This window comes from Botryllus schlosseri, chromosome 14 (genome assembly GCF_051294905.1).
Source record: "Botryllus schlosseri isolate E-star chromosome 14, Bs_hap1, whole genome shotgun sequence".
Lineage (NCBI taxonomy): Eukaryota > Metazoa > Chordata > Ascidiacea > Stolidobranchia > Styelidae > Botryllus > Botryllus schlosseri.
Window position 1 is genome coordinate 20,609,210 of NC_137249.1, and position 27,796 is coordinate 20,637,005.

The following is a 27,796-nucleotide window of genomic DNA, read 5'->3' on the forward strand; positions in this document are numbered from 1 at the left end:
CGCAATAACTTTTCCTTGGCTATTGTACTTAGAGAGATATTGGCATACTTTGACATTTTGGGGGGTATGAAATTTACCAAGATTTCTCTCTGTTCCCGAAGGCCTAGAACTACAATTCCGATATCAGAGTGTCTAACTCTGAAAGTTACATCGATTGCACGCAATAACTTTTCCCTGGCTATTGTACTTAGAGAGATATTGGCATACTTTGACATTTTGGGGGGTATGAAATTTACCAAGATTTCTCTATGTTCCCGAAGGCCTAGAACTACAATTCCGGTATCAGAGTGTCTAACTCTGAAAGTTACATCGATTGCACGCAATAACTTTTCCCTGGCTATTGTACTTAGAGAGATATTGGCATACTTTGACATTTTGGGGGGTATGAAATTTACCAAGATTTCTCTATGTTCCCGAAGGCCTAGAACTACAATTCCGGTATCAAAGTGTCTAACTCTGAAAGTTACATCGATTGCACGCAATAACTTTTCTCTGGCTATTGTACTTAGAGAGATATTGGCATACTTTGACATTCTGGGGGGTATGAAATTTACCAAGATTTCTCTATGTTCCCGAAGGCCTAGAACTACAATTCCGGTATCAGAGTGTCTAACTCTGAAAGTTACATCGATTGCACGCAATAACTTTTTCCTGGCTATTGTACTTAGAGAGATATTGGCATACTTTGACATTTTGGGGGGTATGAAATTTACCAAGATTTCTCTATGTTCCCGAAGGCCTAGAACTACAATTCCGGTATCAGAGTGTCTAACTATGAAAGTTACATCGATTGCACGCAATAACTTTTCCCTGGCTATTGTACTTAGAGAGATATTGGCATACTTTGACATTTTGGGGGGTATGAAATTTACCAAGATTTCTCTATGTTCCCGAAGGCCTAGAACTACAATTCCAGTATCAGAGTGTCTAACTCTGAAAGTTACATCGATTGCACGCAATAACTTTTCCCTGGCTATTGTACTTAGAGAGATATTGGCATACTTTGACATTTTGGGGGGTATGAAATTTACCAAGATTTCTCTATGTTCCCGAAGGCCTAGAACTACAATTCCGGTATCAGAGTGTCTAACTCTGAAAGTTACATCGATTGCACGCAATAACTTTTCCCTGGCTATTGTACTTAGAGAGATATTGGCATACTTTGACATTTTGGGGGGTCTGAAATTTACCAAGATTTACCTATGTTTCCGAAGGCCTAGAACTACAATTCCGGTATCGGAGTGTCTAACTCGGAAAGTTACACCGATTGCACGCAATAATTTTACCTGGCTATTGTACTTAGAGAGATATTGGCATACTTTGACATTTTGGGGGGTATGAAATTTACCAAGATTTCTCTATGTTCCCGAAGGCCTAGAACTACAATTCCGTTATCAGAGTGTCTAACTCTGAAAGTTACATCGATTGCACGCAATAACTTTTCCCTGGCTATTGTACTTAGAGAGATATTGGCATACTTTGACATTTTGGGGGGTATGAAATTTACCAAGATTTCTCTCTGTTCCCGAAGGCCTAGAACTATAATTCCGATATCAGAGTGTCTAACTCGGAAAGTTACATCGATTGCACGCAATAACTTTTCTCTGGCTATTGTACTTAGAGAGATATTGGCATACTTTGACATTTTGGGGGGTCTGAAATTTACCAAGATTTATCTATATTCCCGAAGGCCTAGAACTACAATTCCGGTTTCGGAGTGTCTAACTCTGAAAGTTACATCGATTGCACGCAATAACTTTTCCCTGGCTATTGTACGGCATACTTTGACATTTTGGGGGGTATGAAAGTTATAAAGATTTCTCTAAGTTCCCGAAGGCCTAGAACTACAATTCCGGTATCAGAGTGTCTAACTCTGAAAGTTACATCGATTGCACGCAATAACTTTTCCCTGACTATTGTACTTAGAGAGATATTGGCATACATTGACATTTTGGGGGGTATGAAATTTACCAAGATTTCTCTCTGTTCCCGAAGGCCTAGAACTACAGTTCCGGTATCAGAGTGTCTAACTCTGAAAGTTACATCGATTGCACGCAATAACTGTTCCCTGGCTATTGTACTTAGAGAAATATTGGCATACTTTGACATTTTGGGGGGTATGAAATTTACCACGATTTCTCTCTGTTCCCGAAGGTCTAGAACTACAATTCCGGTATCAGAGTGTCTAACTCTGAAAGTTACATCGATTGCACGCAATAACTTTTCCCTGCATGGCTATTGTACTTAGAGAGATATTGGCATACTTTGACATTTTGGGGGGTATGAAATTTACCACGATTTCTCTCTGTTCCCGAAGGTCTAGAACTACAATTCCGGTATCAGAGTGTCTAACTCTGAAAGTTACATCGATTGCACGCAATAACTTTTCCCTGCATGGCTATTGTACTTAGAGAGATATGGGCATACTTTGACATTTTGGGGGGTATGAAATTTACCAAGATTTCTCTATGTTCCCGAAGGCCTAGAACTACAATTCCGGTATCAGAGTGTCTGACTCTGAAAGTTACATCGATTGCACGCAATAACTTTTCCCTGGCTATTGTACTTAGAGAGATATTGGCATACTTTGACATTTTGGGGGGTATGAAATTTACCAAGATTTCTCTATGTTCCCGAAGGCCTAGAACTACAATTCCGGCATCAGAGTGTCTAACTCTGAAAGTTACATCGATTGCACGCAATAACTTTTTCCTGGCTATTGTACTTGGAGAGATATTGGCATACTTTGACATTTTGGGGGGTCTGAAATTTACCAAGATTTCTCTATGTTCCCGAATGCCTAGAACTACAATTCCGGTATCGGAGTGTCTAACTCTGAAAGTTACATCGATTGCACGCAATAACTTTTTCCTGGCTATTGTACTTAGAGAGATCTTGGCATACTTTGACATTTTATGGGGGTATGAAATTTACCAAGATTTCTTTATGTTCCCGAAGGCCTAGAACTACAATTCCGGTATCAGAGTGTCTAACTGTGAAAGTTACATCGATTGCACGCAATAACTTTTCCCTGGCTATTGTACTTAGAGAGATATTGGCATACTTTGACATTTTGGGGGGTATGAAATTTACCAAGATTTCTCTATGTTCCCGAAGGCCTAGAACTACAATTCCGGCATCAGAGTGTCTAACTATGAAAGTTACATCGATTGCACGCAATAACTTTTACCTGGCTATTGTACTTAGAGAGATATTGGCATACTTTCACATTTTGGGGGGTATGAAATTTACCAAGATTTCTCGATGTTCCCGAAGGCCTAGAACTACAATTCCGGTATCAGAGTGTCTAACTCTAAATATTACATCGATTGCACGCAATAACTTTTCCCTGGCTATTGTACTTAGAGAGATATTGGCATACTTTGACATTTTGGGGTGTATGAAATTTACCAAGATTTCTCTATGTTCTCGAAGGCCTAAAACTACAATTCCGGTATCAGAGTGTCTAACTCTGAAAGTTACATCGATTGCACGCAATAACTTTTCCCTGGCTACTGTACTTAGAGAGATATTGGCATACTTTGACATTTGGGGGGGTATGAAATTTACCAAGATTTCTCTATGTTCCCGAAGGCCTAGAACTAAAATTCCGGTATCAGAGTGTCTAACTCTGAAAGTTACATCGATTGCACGCAATAACTTTTCCCTGGCTATTGTAATTAGAAAGATATTGGCATACTTTGACATTTTGGGGGGTATGAAATTTACCAAGATTTCTCTCTGTTCCCGAAGGCCTATAACTACAATTCCGATATCAGAGTGTCTAACTCTGAAAGTTACATCGATTGCACGCAATAACTTTTTCCTGGCTATTGTACTTAGAGAGATATTGGCATACTTTGACATTTTGGGGGGTATGAAATTTACCAAGATTTCTCTATGTTCCCGAAGGCCTAGAACTACAATTCCGGTATCAGAGTGTCTAACTCTGAAAGTTACATCGATTGCACGCAATAACTTTTCCCTGGCTATTGTACTTAGAGAGATATTGGCATACTTTGACATTTTGGGGGGTATGAAATTTACCAAGATTTCTCTATGTTCCCGAAGGCCTAGAACTACAATTCCGGTATCAGAGTGTCTAACTCTGAAAGTTACATCGATTGCACGCAATAACTTTTCCCTGGCTATTGTACTTAGAGAGATATTGGCATACTTTGACATTTTGGGGGGTATGAAATTTACCAAGATTTCTCTATGTTCCCGAAGGCCTAGAACTACAATTCCGGTATCAGAGTGTCTAACTCTGAAAGTTACATCGATTGCACGCAATAACTTTTCCCTGGCTTTTGTACTTAGAGAGATATTGGCATACTTTGACATTTTGGGGGGTATGAAATTTACCAAGATTTCTCTATGTTCCCGAAGGCCTAGAACTACAATTCCGGTATCAGAGTGTCTAACTCTGAAAGTTACATTGATTGCACGCAATAACGTTTCCCTGGCTATTGTACGGCATACTTTGACATTTTGGGGGGTATGAAAGTTATAAAGATTTCTCTATGTTCCCGAAGGCCTAGAACTACAATTCCGGTATCAGAGTGTCTAACTCTGAAAGTTACATCGATTGCACGCAATAACTTTTCCCTGGCTATTGTACTTAGAGAGATATTGGCATACATTGACATTTTGGGGGGTATGAAATTTACCATGATTTCTCTCTGTTCCCGAAGGCCTAGAACTACAATTCCGGTATCAGAGTGTCTAACTCTGAAAGTTACATCGATTGCACGCAATAACTGTTCCCTGGCTATTGTACTTAGAGAGATATTGGCATACTTTGACATTTTGGGGGGGTATGAAATTTACCACGATTTCTCTCTGTTTCCGAAGGTCTAGAACTACAATTCCGGTATCAGAGTGTCTAACTCTGAAAGTTACATCGATTGCACGCAATAACTTTTCCCTGCATGGCTATTGTACTTAGAGAGATATGGGCATACTTTGACATTTTGGGGGGTATGAAATTTACCAAGATTTCTCTATGTTCCCAAAGGCCTAGAACTACAATTCCGGTATCAGAGTGTCTGACTCTGAAAGTTACATCGATTGCACGCAATAACTTTTCCCTGGCTATTGTACTTAGAGAGATATTGGCATACTTTGACATTTTGAGGGGTATGAAATTTACCAAGATTTCTCTATGTTCCCGAAGGCCTAGAACTACAATTCCGGTATCAGAGTGTCTAACTCTGAAAGTTACATCGATTGCACGCAATAACTTTTTCCTGGCTATTGTACTTAGAGAGATATTGGCATACTTTGACATTTTGGGGGGTCTGAAATTTACCAAGATTTCTCTATGTTCCCGAAGGCCTAGAACTACAATTCCGGTATCGGAGTGTCTAACTCTGAAAGTTACATCGATTGCACGCAATAACTTTTTCCTGGCTATTGTACTTAGAGAGATCTTGGCATACTTTGACATTTTGGGGGGTATGAAATTTACCAAGATTTCTTTATGTTCCCGAAGGCCTAGAACTACAATTCCGGTATCAGAGTGTCTAACTGTGAAAGTTACATCGATTGCACGCACTAACTTTTCCCTGGCTATTGTACTTAGAGAGATATTGGCATACTTTGACATTTTGGGGGGTATGAAATTTACCAAGATTTCTCTATGTTCCCGAAGGCCTAGAACTACAATTCCGGCATCAGAGTGTCTAACTCTGAAAGTTACATCGATTGCACGCAATAACTTTTCCCTGGCTATTGTACTTAGAGAGATATTGGCATACTTTCACATTTTGGGGGGTATGAAATTTACCAAGATTTCTCGATGTTCCCGAAGGCCTAGAACTACAATTCCGGTATCAGAGTGTCTAACTCTAAAAGTTACATCGATTGCACGCAATAACTTTTCCCTGGCTATTGTACTTAGAGAGATATTGGCATACTTTGACATTTTGGGGTGTATGAAATTTACCAAGATTTCTCTATGTTCTCGAAGGCCTAAAACTACAAATCCGGTATCAGAGTGTCTAACTCTGAAAGTTACATCGATTGCACGCAATAACTTTTCCCTGGCTATTGTACTTAGAGAGATATTGGCATACTTTGACATTTTGGGGGGTCTGAAATTTACCAAGATTTCTCTATGTTCCCGAAGGCCTAGAACTACAATTCCGGTATCGGAGTGTCTAACTCTGAAAGTTAAATCGATTGCACGCAATAACTTTTCCCTGGCTATTGTACTTAGAGAGATATTGGCATACTTTGACATTTTGGGGGGTATGAAATTTACCAAGATTTCTCTATGTTCCCGAAGGCCTAGAACTACAATTCCGGTATCAGAGTGTCTAACTCTGAAAGTTGCATCGATTGCACGCAATAACTTTTCCCTGGCTATTGTACTTAAAGAGATATTGGCATACTTTGACATTTTTGGGGGTATGAAATTTACCAAGATTTCTCTATGTTCCCGAAGGCCTAGAACTACAATTCCGGTATCAGAGTGTCTAACTCTGAAAGTTACATCGATTGCACGCAATAACTTTTCCCTGGCTATTGTACTGAGAGAGATATTGGCATACTTTGACATTTTAGGGGGTATGAAATTTACCAAGATTTCGCTATGTTCCCGAAGGCCTAGAACTACAATTCCGGTATCGGAGTGTCTAACTCTGAAAGTTAAATCGATTGCACGCAATAACTTTTCCCTGGCTATTGTACTTAGAGAGATATTGGCATACTTTGACATTTTGGGGGGTATGAAATTTACCAAGATTTCTCTATGTTCCCGAAGGCCTAGAACTACAATTCCGGTATCAGAGTGTCTAACTCTGAAAGTTACATCGATTGCATGCAATAACTTTTCCCTGGCTATTGTACTTGGAGAGATATTGGCATACTTTGACATTTTGGGGGGTATGTAATTTACCAAGATTTCTCTATATTCCCGAAGGACTAGAGCTACAATTCCGGTATCAGATGATGTAACTCAAAAAGTTACATCGATTGCACGCAATAACTTTTCCTTGGCTATTGTACTTAGAGAGATATTTGCATACTTTGACATTTTGGGGGGTGTGAAATTTACCAAGATTTCTCAATGTTCCCGAAGGCCTAGAGCAGTAGTTCCCAACCTGTGGTACGCGTACCACTAGTGGTACGCGAAGGTCTTCCAGGTGGTACGCGAGTAGATTCTGTTTTTTTTTCGACCGAAGGGAGTTACTAGTTCAGGTGAGGTTGATTTTGAGTTTTTTGAAGCCGTCACCTCACGCTATTCCCCATCAGCTGCTAATTTCCCCTTATACATGGTAATGCGAGCAAGGATTTTCATCCCTGATGACTATCAAGTCGAAGAAACGAAACCGACTTGTTGCGCCCATACATGACTCTCGATGCGCTGTAAGCAAACGTATACCACGCATCGACAAGCTATAGTGGAAAATTAACATATGCAGCCATCGCATTAAATAAATTGACTTTTGAATATGGGTTGTTATTTCATTATGTTGTTCTTCTTGTGACTGGTGGTGAAAACACAATTCCATACATCCCTTCAACCCTGAGTGATAATGCCTAGTTCAGGGGTGTCAAACTCAAATTGCATCGCGGGCTGGATCGAAGTCATGAAATCGCTCGCGGGCCGGACCAGAAAGATTTTAATTAATCTTGAAATTCTCTTCGCGCTGCGCGCGATTCCATGCGACTACATTTTCCGATTTTAATATAGTAGCACCCTTTGCAATCAGAGCCCCACAATACAGATGCGAACATCAATGGAAAATGATGCGCCTCACATGGAAATATCAGCTAGGAATCGTGTGCTCCTCACTATACTAACAATGCTGATGGGAGGTCAAGAAATAACAGCTTGCTACAAAGTTACTAATACCAATTGGCCCACCCGAAGATGCATCATAATTTATAACTTGCGTTAAATTTTCGAAAACACCCCTACATCAACTCTATACCAGTGAATCTGATCACACGGGATGAGAAAGGATAAATGTTTGATGGTAATATGTAAAACTACCAATATCAATGACGAAATTCATTGGTGAATCTGAATTATTTTCGCGCTTCGCGCGACTATGAGCACTTCCTTCCTTAACATTACGAGTGACCACTCGCGATTTTGGTGCGCATAGTAAGCCTACCATTAAATAGATTAGTCCGGAGTTAACCAGAAATGGACGTAGACACTTTAACCTGGGTATTTGGCATCCAGCTCGTTTATTACGATTATGCCCTGGAATGCGGCCGTAGGCTACACGAGTAGTCGAAATGTGAATGGCAAAAAGGTTGGCTACCCCTGCTTTAGTCATAATCTGGCGTTATCCCTGCGTATGCGTTCTGATGAATACAAGATATTTAACTGTTAACGCGGACTTTGTAATTTGGTTTATTACTGTGGATGTAATGGATGTCATCTTTTTCAATGTACTCAGAATTGCTATGCGGGCCGGATAAAATCGTCTGGCGGGCCGAATCCGGCCCACCGGCCGTATGTTTGACATCCCAGGCCTAGGTTATTAGAATATGTTAATACACCTCGCATAGGTCAAATACGTGAGTATGACGTCATAAATAGTGGAAATGCGCGTAACATATATAGGTGGTACGCGAGCACTGCATAAAACCTCAAAATGGTACGTGGGTGGAAAAAGGTTGGGAACAACTGGCCTAGAGCTACAATTCCGGTATCAGATGATATAACTCTAAAAGTTACATCGATTGCACGCAATACCTTTTCCCTGGCTATTGTACTTAGAGAGATATTGGAATACTTTGACATTTTGGGGGGTATGAAATTTACCAAGATTTCTGTATGTTCCCGAAGGCCTAGAGCTACAATTCCGGTATCAGATGATATAACTCTAAAAGTTACATCGATTGCACGCAATAACTTTTCCCTGGCTATTGTACTTAGAGAGATATTGGCATACTTTGACATTTTAGGGGGTATGAAATTTACCAAGATTTCTCTATGTTCCCGAAGGCCTAGAACTACAATTCCGGTATCAGAGTGTCTAACTATGAAAGTTACATCGATTGCATGCAATAACTTTTCCCTGGCTATTGTACTTGGAGAGATATTGGCATACTTTAACATTTTGGGGGGTATGTAATTTACCAAGATCTCTCTATGTTCCCGAAGGACTAGAGCTACAATTCCGGTATCAGATGATATAACTCAAAAAGTTACATCGATTGCACGCAATAACTTTTCCTTGGCTATTGTACTTAGAGAGATATTGGCATACTTTGACATTTTGAGGGGTATGAAATTTACCAAGATTTCTCTATGTTCCCGAAGGCCTAGAACTAAAATTCCGGTATCAGAGTGTTTAACTCTGAAAGTTACATCGATTGCACGCAATAACTTTTCCCTGGCTATTGTACTTAGAGAGATATTGGCATACTTTGACATTTTGGGGGGTATGAAATTTACCAAGATTTCTCAATGTTCCCGAAGGCCTAGAGCTACAATTCCGGTATCAGATGATATAACTCTAAAAGTTACATCGATTGCACGCAATAACTTTTCCCTGGCTATTGTACTTAGAGAGATATTGGCATACTTTGACATTTTGGGGGTATGAAATTTACCAAGATTTCTGTATGTTCCCGAAGGCCTAGAGCTACAATTCCGGTATCAGATGATATAACTCTAAAAGTTACATCGATTGCACGCAATAACTTTTCCTTGGCTATTGTACTTAGAGAGATATTGGCATACTTTGACATTTTGGGGGGTATGAAATTTACCAAGATTTCTCTATGTTCCCGAAGGCCTAGAGCTACAATTCCGGTATCAGATGATATAACTCTAAAAGTTACATTGATTGCACGCAATAACTTTTCCCTGGCCATTGTACTAGAGAGATATTGGCATACTTTGACATTTTGGGGGGTATGAAATTTACCAAGATTTCTCTATGTTCCCGAAGGCCTAGAGCTACAATTCCGGTATCAGATGATATAACTCTAAAAGTTACATCGATTGCACGCAATAACTTTTCCCTGGCTATTGTACTTAGAGAGATATTGGCATACTTTGACATTTTGGGGGGTATGAAATTTACCAAGATTTCTCTATGTTCCCGAACGCCTAGAGCTACAATTCCGGTATCAGATGATATAACTCTAAAAGTTACATCGATTGCACGCGATAACTTTTCCCTAGCTATTGTACTTGGAGAGATATTGGCATACTGTGACATTTTGGGGGGTATGAAATTTACCAAGATTTCTCTATGTTCCCGAAGGCCTAGAACTACAATTCCGTTATCAGAGTTACTAACTCTGAAAAATACATCGATTGCACGCAATAACTTTTCCCTGGCTATTGTACTTGGAGAGATATTGGCATACTTTGACATTTTGGGGGGTATGAAATTTACCAAGATTTCTCTTTGTTCCCGAAGGCCCAGAGCTACAATTCCGGTATCAGATGATATAACTCTAAAAGTTACATCGATTGCACGCAATAACTTTTCCGTGGTTATTGTACTTGGAGAGATATTGGCATACTTTGACATTTTGGGGGGTATGAAATTTACCAAGATTTCTCTATGTTCCCGAAAGCCTAGAGCTACAATTCCGGTATCAGATGATATAACTCTAAAAGTTACATCGATTGCACGCAATAACTTCTCCCTAGCTATTGTACTTGGAGAGATATTGGCATACTTTGACATTTGGGGGGGGTATGAAATTTACCAAGATTTCTCTATGTTCCCGAAGGCCTAGAACTACAATTCCGGTATCAGAGTGTCTAACTCTGAAAAATACATCGATTGCACGCAATAACTTTTCCCTGGCTATTGTACTTGGAGAGATATTGGCATACTTTGACATTTTGGGGGGTATGAAATTTACCAAGATTTCTCTATGTTCCCGAAGGCCCAGAGCTACAATTCCGGTATCAGATGATATAACTCTAAAAGTTACATCGATTGCACGCAATAACTTTTCCGTGGTTATTGTACTTAGAGAGATATTGGCATACTTTGACATTTTGGAGGGTATGAAATTTGCCAAATTTCTTTATGTTCCCAAAGGCCTAGAGCTACAATTCCGGTATCAGATTATATAACTCTGTAAGTTACATCGATTGCACGCAATAACTTTTCCCTGGCTATTGTACTTAGAGAGATATTGGCATACTTTGACATTTGGGGGGGTATGAAATTTACCAGGATTTCTCTATGTTCCGGAAGGCCTAGAGCTACAATTCCAGTATCAGATGATATAACTCTAAAAGTTACATCGATTGCACGCAATAACTTTTCCCTGGCTATTGTACTTAGAGAGATATTGGCATACTTTGACATTTTGGGGGGTATGAAATTTAACAAGATTTCTCTATGTTCCCGAAGGCCTAGAGCTACAATTCCGGTATCAGATGATATAACTCTAAAAGTTACATCGATTGCACGCAATAACTTTTCCCTGGCTATTGTACTTAGAGAGATATTGGCATACTTTGACATTTTGGGGGGTATGAAATTTAACAAGATTTCTCTATGTTCCCGAAGGCCCAGAGCTACAATTCCGGTATCAGATGATATAACTCTAAAAGTTACATCGATTGCACGCAAAAACTTTTCCGTGGTTATTGTACTTAGAGAGATATTGGCATACTTTGACATTTTTGGGGGTATGGAATTTACCAAGATTTCTCTATGTTCCCGAAGGCCTAGCGCTACAATTCCGGTATCAGATGATATAACTCTAAAAGTAACATCGATTGCACGCAATAACTTTTCCCTGGCTATTGTACTTAGAGAGATATTGGCATACTTTGACATTTGGGGGGGTATGAAATTTACCAAGATTTCTCTATGTTTCCGAAGGCCTAGAGCTACAATTCCGGTATCAGATGATATAACTCTAAAAGTTACATCGATTGCACGCAATAACTTTTCCCTGGCTATTGTACTTAGAGAGATATTGGCATACTTTGACATTTTGGGGGGTATGAAATTTACCAAGATTTCTGTATGTTCCTAAAGGCCTAGAGCTACAATTCCGGTATCAGATGATATAGCTCTAGACGTTACATCGATTGCACGCAATAACTTTTCTCTGGCTATTGTACTTAGAGAGATATTGGCATACTTTGACATTTTGGGGGGTATGAAATTTACCAATATTTCTTTATGTTCCCAAAGGCCAAGAGCTACAATTCCGGTATCAGATGATATAACTCTAAAAGTTACATCGATTGCACGCAATAACTTTTCCCTGGCTATTGTACTTAGAGAGATATTGGCATACTTTGACATTTTGGGGGGTAAGAAATTTACCAAGATTTCTCTATGTTCCCGAAGGCCTAGAGCTACAATTCCGGTATCAGATGATATAACTCTAAAAGTAACATCGATTGCACGCAATAACTTTTCCCTGGCTATTGTACTTAGAGAGATATACGCATACTTTGACATTTTGGGGGGTATGAAATTTGCCAAGATTTCTTTATGTTCCCAAAGGCCTAGAGCTACAATTCCGGTATCAGATGATATAACTCTGAAAGTTACATCGATTGCACGCAATAACTTTTCCCTGGCTATTGTACTTAGAGAGATATTGGCATACTTTGACATTTGGGGGGGTATGAAATTTACCAGGATTTCTCTATGTTCCGGAAGGCCTAGAGCTACAATTCCAGTATCAGATGATATAACTCTAAAAGTTACATCGATTGCACGCAATAACTTTTCCCTGGCTATTGTACTTAGAGAGATATTGGCATACTTCGACATTTTGGGGGGTATGAAATTTACCAAGATTTCTCTATGTTCCCGAAGGCCTAGAGCTACAATTCCGGTATCAGATGATATAACTCTAAAAGTTACATCGATTGCACGCAATAACTTTTCCTTGGCTATTGTACTTAGAGAGATATTGGCATACTTTGACATTTTGGGGGGTATGGATTTTACCAAGATTTCTCTATGTTCCCGAAGGCCTAGAGCTACAATTCCGGTATCAGATGATATAACTCTAAAAGTTACATCGATTGCACGCAATAACTTTTACCTGGCTATTGTACATGGAGAGATATTGGCATACTTTGACATTTTGGGGAGGTATGAAATTTACCAAGATTTCTCTATGTTCCCGAAGGCCTAGAGCTACAATTCCGGTATCAGATGATATAACTCTAAAAGTTACATCGATTGCACGCAATAACTTTTCCTTGGCTATTGTACTTAGAGAGATATTGGCATACTTTGACATTTTGGGGGGTATGAAATTTACCAAGATTTCTCTATGTTCCCGAAGGTCTAGAGCTACAATTCCGGTATCAGATGATATAACTCTAAAAGTTACATCGATTGCACGCAATAACTTTTCCCTGGCTATTGGACTTAGAGAGATATTGGCATACTTTGACATTTTGGGTGGTATGAAATTTACCAAGATTTCTCTATGTTCCCGAACACCTAGAGCTACAATTTCGGTATCAGATGATATAACTCTAAAAGTTACATCGATTGCACGCAATAACTTTTTCCTGGCTATTGTACTTAGAGAGATATTGGCATACTTTAACATTTTGAGGGGTATGAAATTTACCAAGATTTCTCTATGTTCCCGAACGCCTAGAGCTACAATTCCGGTATCAGATGATATAACTCTAATAGTTACATCGATTGCACGCAATAACTTTTCCCTGGCTATTGTACTTGGAGAGATATTGCCATACTTTGACATTTTGGGGGGTATGAAATTTACCAAGATTTCTCTATGTTCCCGAAGGCCTAGAGCTACAATCCCGGTATCAGATGATATAACTCTAAAAGTCACATCGATTGCACGCAATAACTTTTCCCTTGCTATTGTACTTAGAGAGATATTGGCATACTTTGACATTTTGGGGGGTATGAAATTTACCAAGATTTCTCTATGTTCCCGAAGCCCTAGAGCTACAATTCCGGTATCAGATGATATAACTCTAAAAGTTACATCGATTGCACGCAATAACTTTTCCCTGGCTATTGTACTTAGAGAGATATTGGCATACTTTGACATTTTGGGGGGTATGAAATTTAACAAGATTTCTCTATGTTCCCGAAGGCCTAGAGATACAATTCCGGTATCAGATGATATAACTCTAAAAGTTACATCGATTGCACGCAATAACTTTTCCCTGGCTATTGTACTTAGAGAGATATTGGCATACTTTGACATTTTGGGGGGTATGAAATTTACCAAGATTTCTCTATGTTCCCGAAGGCCTAGAGCTACAATTCCGGTATCAGATAATATAACTCTAAAAGGTACATCGATTGCACGCAATACCTTTTCCCTGGCTATTGTACTTAGAGAGATATTGGCATACTTTGACATTTTAGGGGGTATGAAATTTACCAAGATTTCTCTATGTTCCCGAAGGCCTAGAGCTACAATTCCGGTATCAGATGATATAACTCTAAAAGTTACATCGATTGCACGCAATAACTTTTCCCTGGCTATTGTACTTGGAGAGATATTGGCATACTTTGACATTTTGGGGGGTATGAAATTTACCAATATTTCTCCATGTTCCCGAAGGCCTAGAGCTACAATTCCGGTATCAGATGATATATCTCTAAAAGTTACATTGATTGCACGCAATAACTTTTCCCTGGCTATTGTACTAGAGAGATATTGGCATACTTTGACATTTTGGGGGGTATGAAATTTACCAAGATTTCTCTATGTTCCCGAAGGCCTAGAGCTACAATTCCGGTATCAGATGATATAACTCTAAAAGTTACATCGATTGCACGCAGTAACTTTTCCCTGGCTATTGTACTTAGAGAGATATTGGCATACTTTGACATTTTCGGGGGTATGAAATTTACCAAGATTTCTCTATGTTCCCGAAGGCCTAGAGCTACAATTCCGGTATCAGATGATATAACTCTAAAAGTAACATCGATTGCACGCAATAACTTTTCCCTGGCTATTGTACTAGAGAGATATTGGCATACTTTGACATTTTTGGGGGTATGAAATTTACCAAGATTTCTCTATGTTGCCGAAGGCCTAGAGCTACAATTCCGGTATCAGATGATATAACTCTAAAAGTTACATCGATTGCTCGCAGTAACTTTTCCCTGGCTATTGTACTTAGAGAGATATTGGCATACTTTGACATTTTGGGGGGTATGAAATTTACCAAGATTTCTCTATGTTCCCGAACGCCTAGAGCTACAATTCCGGTATCAGATGATATAACTCTAAAAGTTACATCGATTGCACGCAATAACTTTTCCCTAGCTATTGTACTTGGAGAGATATTGGCATACTTTGACATTTTGGGGGGTATGAAATTTACCAAGATTTCTCTATGTTCCCGAAGGCCTAGAACTACAATTCCGGTATCAGAGTGTCTAACTCTGAAAGTTACATCGATTGCACGCAATAACTTTTCCCTGGCTATTGTACTTGGAGAGATATTGGCATACTTTGACATTTTTGGGGGTATGAAATTTACCAAGATTTCTCTATGTTCCCGAAGGCCCAGAGCTACAATTCCGGTATCAGATGATATAACTCTAAAAGTTACATCGATTGCACGCAATAACTTTTCCGTGGTTATTGTACTTAGAGAGATATTGGCATACTTTGACATTTTGGGGGGTATGGAATTTACCAAGATTTCTCCATGTTTTTGAAGGCCTAGAGCTACAATTCCGGTATCAGATGATATAACTCTAAAAGTAACATCGATTGCACGCAATAACTTTTCCCTGGCTATTGTACTTAGAGAGATATTGGCATACTTTGACATTTGGGGGGGTATGAAATATACCAAGATTTCTCTATGTTCACGAAGGCGTGGAGCTACAATTCCGGTATCAGATGATATAACTCTAAAAGTTATATTGTACTAGACTCAAAGTATGCCAATATCTCTCTAAGTACAATAGCCAGGGAAAAGTTATTGCGTGCAATCGATGTAACTTTTAGAGTTATATCATCTGATACTGGAATTGTAGCTCTAGGCCTTCGGGAACATAGAGAAATCTTGGTAAATTTCATACCCCCCAAAATGTCAAAGTATGCCAATATCTCTCTAAGTACAATAGCCAGGGAAAAGTTATTGCGTGCAATCGATGTAACTTTTAGAGTTATATCATCTGATACTGGAATTGTAGCTCTAGGCCTTCGGGAACATAGAGAAATCTTGGTAAATTTCTTACCCCCCAAAATGTCAAAGTATGCCAATATCTCTCTAAACACAATAGCCAAGGAAAAGTTATTGCGTGCAATCGATGTAACTTTTAGAGTTATATCATCTGATACCGGAATTGTAGCTCTAGGCCTTCGGGAACATAGAGAAATCTTGGTAAATTTCATACCCCCCAAAATGTCAAAGTATGCCAATATCTCTCTAAGTACAATAGCCAGGGAAAAGTTATTGCGTGCAATAGATGTAACTTTTAGAGTTATATCATCCGATACCGGAATTGTAGCTCTAGGCCTTCGGGAACATAGAGAAATCTTGGTAAATTTCATACCCCCCAAAATGTCAAAGTATGCCAATATCTCTCTAAGTACAATAGCCAAGGAAAAGTTATTGCGTGCAATCGATGTAACTTTTAGAGTTATATCATCTGATACCGGAATTGTAGCTCTAGGCCTTCGGGAACATAGAGAAATCTTGGTAAATTTCATACCCCCCAAAATGTCAAAGTATGCCAATATCTCTCTAAGTACAATAGCCAGGGAAAAGTTATTGCGTGCAATCGATGTGACTTTTAGAGTTATATCATCTGATACCGGAATTGTAGCTCTAGGCCTTCGGGAACATAGAGAAATCTTGGTAAATTTCATACCCCCCAAAATGTCAAAGTATGGCAATATCTCTCCAAGTACAATAGCCAGGGAAAAGTTATTGCGTGCAATCGATGTAACTTTTAGAGTTATATCATCTGATACCGGAATTGTAGCTCTAGGCGTTCGGGAACATAGAGAAATCTTGGTAAATTTCATACCCCTCAAAATGTTAAAGTATGCCAATATCTCTCTAAGTACAATAGCCAGGGAAAAGTTATTGCGTGCAATCGATGTAACTTTTAGAGTTATATCATCTGATACCGAAATTGTAGCTCTAGGCGTTCGGGAACATAGAGAAATCTTGGTAAATTTCATACCCCCCAAAATGTCAAAGTATGCCAATATCTCTCTAAGTACAATAGCCAGGAAAAAGTTATTGCGTGCAATCGATGTAACTTTTAGAGTTATATCATCTGATACCGGAATTGTAGCTCTAGGCGTTCGGGAACATAGAGAAATCTTGGTATATTTCATACCCCCCAAAATGTCAAAGTATGCCAATATCTCTCTAAGTACAATAGCCAGGGAAAAGTTATTGCGTGCAATCGATGTAACTTTTAGAGTTACATCATCTGATACCGGAATTGTAGCTCTAGGCCTTCGGGAACACAGAGAAATCTTGGTAAATTTCATACCCCCCCAAAATGTCAAAGTATGCCAATATCTCTCTAAGTACAATAGCCAGGGAAAAGTTATTGCGTGCAATCGATGTTACTTTTAGAGTTATATCATCTGATACCGGAATTGTAGCTCTAGGCCTTCGGGAACATAGAGAAATCTTGGTAAATTTCATACGCCCCAAAATGTCAAAGTATGCCAATATCTCTCCAAGTACAATAGCCAGAGAAAAGTTATTGCGTGCAATCGATGTAACTTTTAGAGTTATATCATCTGATACAGGAATTGTAGCTCTAGGCGTTCGGGAACATAGAGAAATCTTGGTAAATTTCATACCCCCCAAAATGTCAAAGTATGCCAATATCACTCTCGGTACAATAGCCAGGGAAAAGTTATTGCGTGCAATCGATGTAACTTTTAGAGTTATATCATCTGATACCGGAATTGTAGCTCTAGGCCTTCGGGAACATAGAGAAATCTTGGTAAATTTCATACCCCCCCAAAATGTCAAAGTATGCCAATATCTCTCCAAGTACAATAGCCAGGGAAAAGTTATTGCGTGCAATCGATGTAACTTTTAGAGTTATATCATCTGATACCGGAATTGTAGCTCTAGGCCTTCGGAAACATGGAGAAATCTTGGTAAATTCCATACCCCCCAAAATGTCAAAGTATGCCAATATCTCTCTAAGTACAATAGCCAAGGAAAAGTTATTGCGTGCAATCGATGTAACTTTTAGAGTTATATCATCTGATACCGAAATTGTAACTCTAGGCGTTCGGGAACATAGAGAAATCTTGGTAAATTTCATACCCCCCAAAATGTCAAAGTATGCCAATATCTCTCTAAGTACAATAGCCAGGAAAAAGTTATTGCGTGCAATCGATGTAACTTTTAGAGGTATATCATCTGATACCGGAATTGTAGCTCTAGGCGTTCGGGAACATAGAGAAATCTTGGTATATTTCAAACCCCCAAAATGTCAAAGTATGCCAATATCTCTCTAAGTACAATAGCCAGGGAAAAGTTATTGCGTGCAATCGATGTAACTTTTAGAGTTACATCATCTGATACCGGAATTGTAGCTCTAGGCCTTCGGGAACACAGAGAAATCTTGGTAAATTTCATACCCCCCCAAAATGTCAAAGTATGCCAATATCTCTCTAAGTACAATAGCCAGGGAAAAGTTATTGCGTGCAATCGATGTTACTTTTAGAGTTATATCATCTGATACCGGAATTGTAGCTCTAGGCCTTCGGGAACATAGAGAAATCTTGGTAAATTTCATACGCCCCAAAATGTCAAAGTATGCCAATATCTCTCCAAGTACAATAGCCAGAGAAAAGTTATTGCGTGCAATCGATGTAACTTTTAGAGTTATATCATCTGATACAGGAATTGTAGCTCTAGGCGTTCGGGAACATAGAGAAATCTTGGTAAATTTCATACCCCCCAAAATGTCAAAGTATGCCAATATCACTCTCGGTACAATAGCCAGGGAAAAGTTATTGCGTGCAATCGATGTAACTTTTAGAGTTATATCATCTGATACCGGAATTGTAGCTCTAGGCCTTCGGGAACATAGAGAAATCTTGGTAAATTTCATACCCCCCCAAAATGTCAAAGTATGCCAATATCTCTCCAAGTACAATAGCCAGGGAAAAGTTATTGCGTGCAATCGATGTAACTTTTAGAGTTATATCATCTGATACCGGAATTGTAGCTCTAGGCCTTCGGAAACATGGAGAAATCTTGGTAAATTCCATACCCCCCAAAATGTCAAAGTATGCCAATATCTCTCTAAGTACAATAGCCAAGGAAAAGTTATTGCGTGCAATCGATGTAACTTTTAGAGTTATATCATCTGATACCGAAATTGTAACTCTAGGCCTTCGGGAACATAGAGAAAACTTGGTAAATTTCATACCCCCCAAAATGTCAAAGTATGCCAATATCTCTCTAAGTACAATAGCCAGGGAAAAGTTATTGCGTGCAATCGATGTAACTTTTAGAGTTATATCATCTGATACCGGAATTGTAGCTCTAGGCCTTCGGGAACATAGAGAAATCTTGGAAAATTCCATACCCCCCAAAATGTCAAAGTATGCCAATATCTCTCTAAGTACAATAGCCAAGGAAAAGTTATTGCGTGCAATCGATGTAACTTTTAGAGTTATATAATCTGATACCGGAATTGTAGCTCTAGGCCTTCGGGAACACAGAGAAATCTTGGTTAATTTCATACCGCCCCAAAATGTCAAAGTATGCCAATATCTCTCTAAGTACAATAGCCAGGAAAAAGTTATTGCGTGCAATCCATGTTACTTTTAGAGTTATATCATCTGATACCGGAATTGTAGCTCTAGGCCTTCGGGAACATAGAGAAATCTTGGTAAATTTCATACCCCCCAAAATGTCAAAGTATGCCAATATCTCTCCAAGTACAATAGCCAGAGAAAAGTTTTTTCGTGCAATCGATGTAACTTTTAGAGTTATATCATCTGATACCGGAATTGTAGCTCTAGGCGTTCGGGAACATAGAGAAATCTTGGTAAATTTCATACCCCCCAAAATGTCAAAGTATGCCAATATCACTCTAAGTACAATAGCCAGGGAAAAGTTATTGCGTGCAATCGATGTAACTTTTAGAGTTATATCATCTGATACCGGAATTGTAGCTCTAGGCCTTCGGGAACATAGAGAAATCTTGGTAAATTTCATACCCCCCCCCCCCCAAATGTCAAAGTATCCCAATATCTCTCTAAGTACAATAGCCAGGGAAAAGTTATTGCGTGCAATCGATGTTACTTTTAGAGTTATATCATCTGATACCGGAATTGTAGCTCTAGGCCTTCGGGAACATAGAGAAATCTTGGTAAATTCCATACCCCCCAAAATGTCAAAGTATGCCAATATCTCTCTAAGTACAATAACCACGGAAAAGTTATTGCGTGCAATCGATGTAACTTTTAGAGTTATATCATCTGATACCGGAATTGTAGCTCTGGGCCTTCGGGAACATAGAGAAATCTTGGTAAATTTCATACCCCCCAAAATGTCAAAGTATGCCAATATCTCTCTAAGTACAATAGCCAGGGAAAAGTTATTGCGTGCAATCGATGTAACTTTCAGAGTTAGACACTCTGATACCGGAATTGTAGCTCTAGGCCTTCGGGAACATAGAGAAATCTTGGTAAATTTCATACCCCCCAAAATGTCAAAGTATGCCAATATCTCTCTAAGTACAATAGCCAGGGAAAAGTTACTGCGTGCAATCGATGTAACTTTTAGAGTTATATCATCTGATACCGGAATTGTAGCTCTAGGCCTTCGGGAACATAGAGAAATCTTTGTAAATTTCATACCCCCCAAAATGTCAAAGTATGCCAATATCTCTCTAGTACAATAGCCAGGGAAAAGTTATTGCGTGCAATCAATGTAACTTTTAGAGATATATCATCTGATACCGGAATTGTAGCTCTAGGCCTTCGGGAACATGGAGAAATCTTGGTAAATTTCATACCCCCCAAAATGTCAAAGTATGCCAATATCTCTCCAAGTACAATAGCCAGGGAAAAGTTATTGCGTGCAATCGATGTAACTTTTAGAGTTATATCATCTGATACCGGAATTGTAGCTCTAGGCCTTCGGGAACATAGAGAAATCTTGGTAAATTTCATACCCCCTAAAATGTCAAAGTATGCCAATATCTCTCTAAGTACAATAGCCAGGGAAAAGTTATTGCGTGCAATCGATGTACCTTTTAGAGTTATATCATCTGATACCGGAAATGTAGCTCTAGGCCTTCGGGAACATAGAGAAATCTTGGTAAATTTCATACCCCCCAAAATGTCAAAGTATGCCAATATCTCTCTAAGTACAATAGCCAGGGAAAAGTTATTGCGTGCAATCGATGTAACTTTTAGAGTTATATCATCTGATACCGGAATTGTATCTCTAGGCCTTCGGGAACATAGAGAAATCTTGTTAAATTTCATACCCCCCAAAATGTCAAAGTATGCCAATATCTCTCTAAGTACAATAGCCAGGGAAAAGTTATTGCGTGCAATCGATGTAACTTTTAGAGTTATATCATCTGATACCGGAATTGTAGCTCTAGGGCTTCGGGAACATAGAGAAATCTTGGTAAATTTCATACCCCCCAAAATGTCAAAGTATGCCAATATCTCTCTAAGTACAATAGCAAGGGAAAAGTTATTGCGTGCAATCGAAGTGACTTTTAGAGTTATATCATCTGATACCGGAATTGTAGCTCTAGGCCTTCGGGAACATAGAGAAATCTTGGTAAATTTCATACCCCCCAAAATGTCAAAGTATGGCAATATCTCTCCAAGTACAATAGCCAGGGAAAAGTTATTGCGTGCAATCGATGTAACTTTTAGAGTTATATCATCTGATACCGGAATTGTAGCTCTAGGCCTTCGGGAACATAGAGAAATCATGGTAAATTTCATACCCCCAAAAATGTCAAAGTATGCCAATATCTCTCTAAGTCCAATAGCCAGGGAAAAGTTATTGCGTGCAATCGATGTAACTTTTAGAGTTATATCATCTGATACCGGAATTGTAGCTCTAGACCTTCGGGAACATAGAGAAATCTTGGTAAATTTCATACCCCCCAAAATGTCAAAGTATGCCAATATCTCTCAAAGTACAATAGCCAAGGAAAAGTTATTGCGTGCAATCGATGTAACTTTTAGAGTTATATCATCTGATACCGGAATTGTAGCTCTAGGCCTTCGGGAACATAGAGAAATCTTGGTAAATTTCATACCCCCCAAAAATGTCAAAGTATGCCAATATCTCTCCAAGTACAATAGCCAGGTAAAAGTTATTGCGTGCAATCGATGTAACTTTTAGAGTTATATCATCTGATACCGGAATTGTAGCTCTAGGCCTTCGGAAACATATAGAAATCTTGGTAAATTCCATACCCCCCAAAATGTCAAAGTATGGCAATATCTCTCCAAGTACAATAGCCAGGGAAAAGTTATTGCGTGCAATCGATGTAACTTTTAGAGTTATATCATCTGATACCGGAATTGTAGCTCTAGGCGTTCGGGAACATAGAGAAATCTTGGTACATTTCATACCCCCCAAAATGTCAAAGTATGCCAATATCTCTCTAAGTGCAATAGCCAGGGAAAAGTTATTGCGTGCAATCGATGTAACTTCTAGAGTTATATCATCTGATACCGGAATTGTAGCTCTAGGCCTTCGGGAACATAGAGAAATCTTGGTAAATTTCATACCCCCCCAAAATGTCAAAGTATGCCAATATCTCTCCAAGTACAATAGCCAGGGAAAAGTTATTGCGTGCAATCGATGTAACTTTTAGAGTTATATCATCTGATACCGGAATTGTAGCTCTAGGCCTTCGGAAACATGAAGAAATCTTGGTAAATTCCATACCCCCCAAAATGTCAAAGTATGCCAATATCTCTCTAAGTACAATAGCCAAGGAAAAGTTATTGCGTGCAATCGATGTAACTTTTAGAGTTACATCATCTGATACCGGAATTGTAGCTCTAGGCCTTCGGGAACACAGAGAAATCTTGGTAAATTTCATACCCCCCCAAAATGTCAAAGTATGCCAATATCTCTCTAAGTACAATAGCCAGGGAAAAGTTATTGCGTGCAATCGATGTTACTTTTAGAGTTATATCATCTGATACCGGAATTGTAGCTCTAGGCCTTCGGGAACATAGAGAAATCTTGGTAAATTTCATACGCCCCAAAATGTCAAAGTATGCCAATATCTCTCCAAGTACAATAGCCAGAGAAAAGTTATTGCGTGCAATCGATGTAACTTTTAGAGTTATATCATCTGATACAGGAATTGTAGCTCTAGGCGTTCGGGAACATAGAGAAATCTTGGTAAATTTCATACCCCCCAAAATGTCAAAGTATGCCAATATCACTCTCGGTACAATAGCCAGGGAAAAGTTATTGCGTGCAATCGATGTAACTTTTAGAGTTATATCATCTGATACCGGAATTGTAGCTCTAGGCCTTCGGGAACATAGAGAAATCTTGGTAAATTTCATACCCCCCCAAAATGTCAAAGTATGCCAATATCTCTCCAAGTACAATAGCCAGGGAAAAGTTATTGCGTGCAATCGATGTAACTTTTAGAGTTATATCATCTGATACCGGAATTGTAGCTCTAGGCCTTCGGAAACATGGAGAAATCTTGGTAAATTCCATACCCCCCAAAATGTCAAAGTATGCCAATATCTCTCTAAGTACAATAGCCAAGGAAAAGTTATTGCGTGCAATCGATGTAACTTTTAGAGTTATATCATCTGATACCGAAATTGTAACTCTAGGCCTTCGGGAACATAGAGAAAACTTGGTAAATTTCATACCCCCCAAAATGTCAAAGTATGCCAATATCTCTCTAAGTACAATAGCCAGGGAAAAGTTATTGCGTGCAATCGATGTAACTTTTAGAGTTATATCATCTGATACCGGAATTGTAGCTCTAGGCCTTCGGGAACATAGAGAAATTTTGGAAAATTCCATACCCCCCAAAATGTCAAAGTATGCCAATATCTCTCTAAGTACAATAGCCAAGGAAAAGTTATTGCGTGCAATCGATGTAACTTTTAGAGTTATATCATCTGATACCGGAATTGTAGCTCTAGGCCTTCGGGAACACAGAGAAATCTTGGTTAATTTCATACCGCCCCAAAATGTCAAAGTATGCCAATATCTCTCTAAGTACAATAGCCAGGGAAAAGTTATTGCGTGCAATCCATGTTACTTTTAGAGTTATATCATCTGATACCGGAATTGTAGCTCTAGGCCTTCGGGAACATAGAGAAATCTTGGTAAATTTCATACCCCCCAAAATGTCAAAGTATGCCAATATCTCTCCAAGTACAATAGCCAGAGAAAAGTTTTTGCGTGCAATCGATGTAACTTTTAGAGTTATATCATCTGATACCGGAATTGTAGCTCTAGGCGTTCGGGAACATAGAGAAATCTTGGTAAATTTCATACCCCCCAAAATGTCAAAGTATGCCAATATCACTCTAAGTACAATAGCCAGGGAAAAGTTATTGCGTGCAATCGATGTAACTTTTAGAGTTATATCATCTGATACCGGAATTGTAGCTCTAGGCCTTCGGGAACATAGAGAAATCTTGGTAAATTCCATACCCCCCAAAATGTCAAAGTATGCCAATATCTCTCTAAGTACAATAACCACGGAAAAGTTATTGCGTGCAATCGATGTAACTTTTAGAGTTATATCATCTGATACCGGAATTGTAGCTCTGGGCCTTCGGGAACATAGAGAAATCTTGGTAAATTTCATACCCCCCAAAATGTCAAAGTATGCCAATATCTCTCTAAGTACAATAGCCAGGGAAAAGTTATTGCGTGCAATCGATGTAACTTTCAGAGTTAGACACTCTGATACCGGAATTGTAGCTCTAGGCCTTCGGGAACATAGAGAAATCTTGGTAAATTTCATACCCCCCAAAATGTCAAAGTATGCCAATATCTCTCTAAGTACAATAGCCAGGGAAAAGTTACTGCGTGCAATCGATGTAACTTTTAGAGTTATATCATCTGATACCGGAATTGTAGCTCTAGGCCTTCGGGAACATAGAGAAATCTTTGTAAATTTCATACCCCCCAAAATGTCAAAGTATGCCAATATCTCTCTAGTACAATAGCCAGGGAAAAGTTATTGCGTGCAATCAATGTAACTTTTAGAGATATATCATCTGATACCGGAATTGTAGCTCTAGGCCTTCGGGAACATGGAGAAATCTTGGTAAATTTCATACCCCCCAAAATGTCAAAGTATGCCAATATCTCTCCAAGTACAATAGCCAGGGAAAAGTTATTGCGTGCAATCGATGTAACTTTTAGAGTTATATCATCTGATACCGGAATTGTAGCTCTAGGCCTTCGGGAACATAGAGAAATCTTGGTAAATTTCATACCCCCTAAAATGTCAAAGTATGCCAATATCTCTCTAAGTACAATAGCCAGGGAAAAGTTATTGCGTGCAATCGATGTACCTTTTAGAGTTATATCATCTGATACCGGAATTGTAGCTCTAGGCCTTCGGGAACATAGAGAAATCTTGGTAAATTTCATACCCCCCAAAATGTCAAAGTATGCCAATATCTCTCTAAGTACAATAGCCAGGGAAAAGTTATTGCGTGCAATCGATGTAACTTTTAGAGTTATATCATCTGATACCGGAATTGTATCTCTAGGCCTTCGGGAACATAGAGAAATCTTGTTAAATTTCATACCCCCCAAAATGTCAAAGTATGCCAATATCTCTCTAAGTACAATAGCGAGGGAAAAGTTATTGCGTGCAATCGATGTAACTTTTAGAGTTATATCATCTGATACCGGAATTGTAGCTCTAGGGCTTCGGGAACATAGAGAAATCTTGGTAAATTTCATACCCCCCAAAATGTCAAAGTATGCCAATATCTCTCTAAGTACAATAGCAAGGGAAAAGTTATTGCGTGCAATCGATGTAACTTTTAGAGTTATATCATCTGATACCGGAATTGTAGCTCTAGGCCTTCGGGAACATAGAGAAATCATGGTAAATTTCATACCCCCCAAAATGTCAAAGTATGCCAATATCTCTCTAAGTCCAATAGCCAGGGAAAAGTTATTGCGTGCAATCGATGTAACTTTTAGAGTTATATCATCTGATACCGGAATTGTAGCTCTAGACCTTCGGGAACATAGAGAAATCTTGGTAAATTTCATACCCCCCAAAATGTCAAAGTATGCCAATATCTCTCAAAGTACAATAGCCAACGAAAAGTTATTGCATGCAATCGATGTAACTTTTAGAGTTATATCATCTGATACCGGAATTGTAGCTCTAGGCCTTCGGGAACATAGAGAAATCTTGGTAAATTTCATACCCCCCAAAAATGTCAAAGTATGCCAATATCTCTCCAAGTACAATAGCCAGGTAAAAGTTATTGCGTGCAATCGATGTAACTTTTAGAGTTATATCATCTGATACCGGAATTGTAGCTCTAGGCCTTCGGAAACATATAGAAATCTTGGTAAATTCCATACCCCCCAAAATGTCAAAGTATGGCAATATCTCTCCAAGTACAATAGCCAGGGAAAAGTTATTGCGTGCAATCGATGTAACTTTTAGAGTTATATCATCTGATACCGGAATTGTAGCTCTAGGCGTTCGGGAACATAGAGAAATCTTGGTACATTTCATACCCCCCAAAATGTCAAAGTATGCCAATATCTCTCTAAGTGCAATAGCCAGGGAAAAGTTATTGCGTGCAATCGATGTAACTTCTAGAGTTATATCATCTGATACCGGAATTGTAGCTCTAGGCCTTCGGGAACATAGAGAAATCTTGGTAAATTTCATACCCCCCCCAAAATGTCAAAGTATGCCAATATCTCTCCAAGTACAATAGCCAGGGAAAAGTTATTGCGTGCAATCGATGTAACTTTTAGAGTTATATCATCTGATACCGGAATTGTAGCTCTAGGCCTTCGGAAACATGAAGAAATCTTGGTAAATTCCATACCCCCCAAAATGTCAAAGTATGCCAATATCTCTCTAAGTACAATAGCCAAGGAAAAGTTATTGCGTGTAATCGATGTAACTTTTAGAGTTATATCATCTGATACCGGAATTGTAGCTCTAGGCCTTCGGGAACACAGAGAAATCTTGGTAAATTTCATACCCCCCCAAAATGTCAAAGTATGCCAATATCTCTCTAAGTACAATAGCCAGAGAAAAGTTATTGCGTGCAATCGATGTAACTTTTAGAGTTATATCATCTGATACCGGAATTGTAGCTCTAGGCGTTCGGGAACATAGAGAAATCTTGGTAAATTTCATACCCCCCAAAATGTCAAAGTATGCCAATATCACTCTAAGTACAATAGCCAGGGAAAAGTTATTGCGTGCAATCGATGTAACTTTTAGAGTTATATCATCTGATACCGGAATTGTAGCTCTAGGCGTTCGGGAACATAGAGAAATCTTGGTAAATTTCATACCCCCCAAAATGTCAAAGTATGCCAATATCTCTCTAAGTACAATAGCCAGGGAAAAGTTATTGCGTGCAATCGATGTAACTTTCAGAGTTAGACACTCTGATACCGGAATTGTAGTTCTAGGCCTTCGGGAACATAGAGAAATCTTGGTAAATTTCATACCCCCCAAAATGTCAAAGTATGCCAATATCTCACCAAGTACAATAGCTAGGGAAAAGTTATTGCGTGCAATCGATGTAACTTTTAGAGTTATATCATCTGATACCGGAATTGTAGCTCTAGGCGTTCGGGAACATAGAGAAATCTTGGTAAATTTCATACCCC

The 27,796-nt window shown here is 39.0% G+C and overlaps 1 long non-coding RNA gene across 1 annotated transcript; it reads right to left on the reverse strand.

Moving 5' to 3' along the window:
- Nucleotides 1–1,861: 1,861 nt before the first annotated feature.
- Nucleotides 1,862–27,796, reverse strand: LOC145456088 (uncharacterized). Its single transcript, XR_013920495.1, has 2 exons — nt 27,569–27,796; nt 1,862–2,003 (listed from the first exon to the last, which is right to left on the reverse strand). It is a non-coding gene; the product is annotated as an uncharacterized LOC145456088 (long non-coding RNA).